Genomic DNA, 1,431 nt, shown 5'->3' on the forward strand with positions numbered 1-1,431 from the left:
CCAAGATATTCTAACTCAGTTTGAGCGAATGTGCATTTCTTATGATTAAACTCTAGGCCGTAAGATCGTAGTCTCTCAACAACCTCAGTCACTGTCTTCAAATGAGTTGCAAAGTTGGGTGATGCTATCAAAATATCATCAATGTAAACAACAAGCAAGCCCTCGGTTATCAAGTCAATTAAAATCCTATTGATAAAGCGCTGAAATATCGCTGGTCCATTTTTTAGACCGAAGGGTAGTCGTTTATATTCGTACTGGCCGTCCGGTGTAACAAATGCGGTATATTTGATTGAGTCTTCATGCATCTTTATTTGGTGAAAACCGCTTTTGAGGTCTATAAGAGTAAAAAACTTCTTATTGCCCAAGTGTTCAATACAATCTTCAGGTAATGGAAGGGGGTGGTTATCACGTACGGTAACTTTATTCAAAGGTCGATAGTCAACACATTTCCTTATTTCCCCGCATTTTTTACGAACCGGTACAATTGCGGAAGCGTACGGCGAGGTGCTAGGGCGTATGACGTCCCTTGCCAATAAATCCTTAATAATTTTACGAATTTCAATACGTTCTTGAAAGGAGAGTCGTCGGGGTCTCCGGTAAATAGGCGTATGGCTTGTGAGTTCAAGCTTCGCACAGTAATCGTCAGGTGTGGAAGGTCTTAGTGTAGTATTATAATAAGCGTCGTGAAGGGAAGAGCGGAATATCGCCCGTCGCTCTCGAGACAGTAATGCACTTACGTTAAAATCTTCATCGGTGTTTGAAGCAGTATCAATAGCACATAATGTATAAAAATATTTACCGATATCTTCACTTGGCACATCAGCGGAGATGGAGGTCAAATCATTGTGGTTATCGGGTCTCCCCACAAATGTTTCATTATGGCAATCATTACTTACTGAAGCATCAGGCCTACGTTCAAAGTTATCAGAAGACCCAAGTATACCAAGTAAATCTAGTGTTTCTCTCAATTTACAATCAACAGTACAACAATTTTTCAAATTGAAAATTTTATTCTTTAAATAACATGGTTTTGTGCTAACCAATTTAATGCCGGCTTTCTGGAAGAGATCGCGGCCGATAATTAAAGGCATAAATATGGAATCATCCGGTACTACAATAAAACTATGTTTAATTAATTTTTCTTTCAGTATAATGAAGCCGGAAGTTGTGCCGAAGGACATCAGTGAAACATTTCCCAAGCCCTTATACTCCGTTTTGAATAATGGTTGCACTTCCAACTTTGATACATTTGAGCGGCGTACAAAACATTTAGGACTACCGGAATCAAGAAGAGAAAAAACACTTTCAAACTTGGCACACTTAAGGTCGGTGTATCCCAAAGCAACACTTACCAGTTGTACCGCATTCATTTCGTCGACGATGACATCGCTCTCTCCTTCGATGAATCCCACACCTCGGTTCACAGCACCA

The 1,431-nt window shown here is 40.0% G+C and overlaps 1 protein-coding gene across 1 annotated transcript in view; it reads right to left on the reverse strand.

Moving 5' to 3' along the window:
• Positions 1-1,175: 1,175 nt before the first annotated feature.
• Positions 1,176-1,431, reverse strand: part of LOC118748220 — a gene marked incomplete at its 5' end in the record, with an annotated part of 4,227 nt that continues 3,971 nt past the window's right edge. Inside the window, 1 exon segment of the mRNA XM_036482600.1 lies at positions 1,176-1,275.

This window comes from Rhagoletis pomonella, unplaced genomic scaffold (assembly GCF_013731165.1).
Source record: "Rhagoletis pomonella isolate Grant_MI unplaced genomic scaffold, Rhpom_1.0 Rhpom_scaffold_00001, whole genome shotgun sequence".
Taxonomy (NCBI): Eukaryota; Metazoa; Arthropoda; class Insecta; order Diptera; family Tephritidae; genus Rhagoletis; species Rhagoletis pomonella.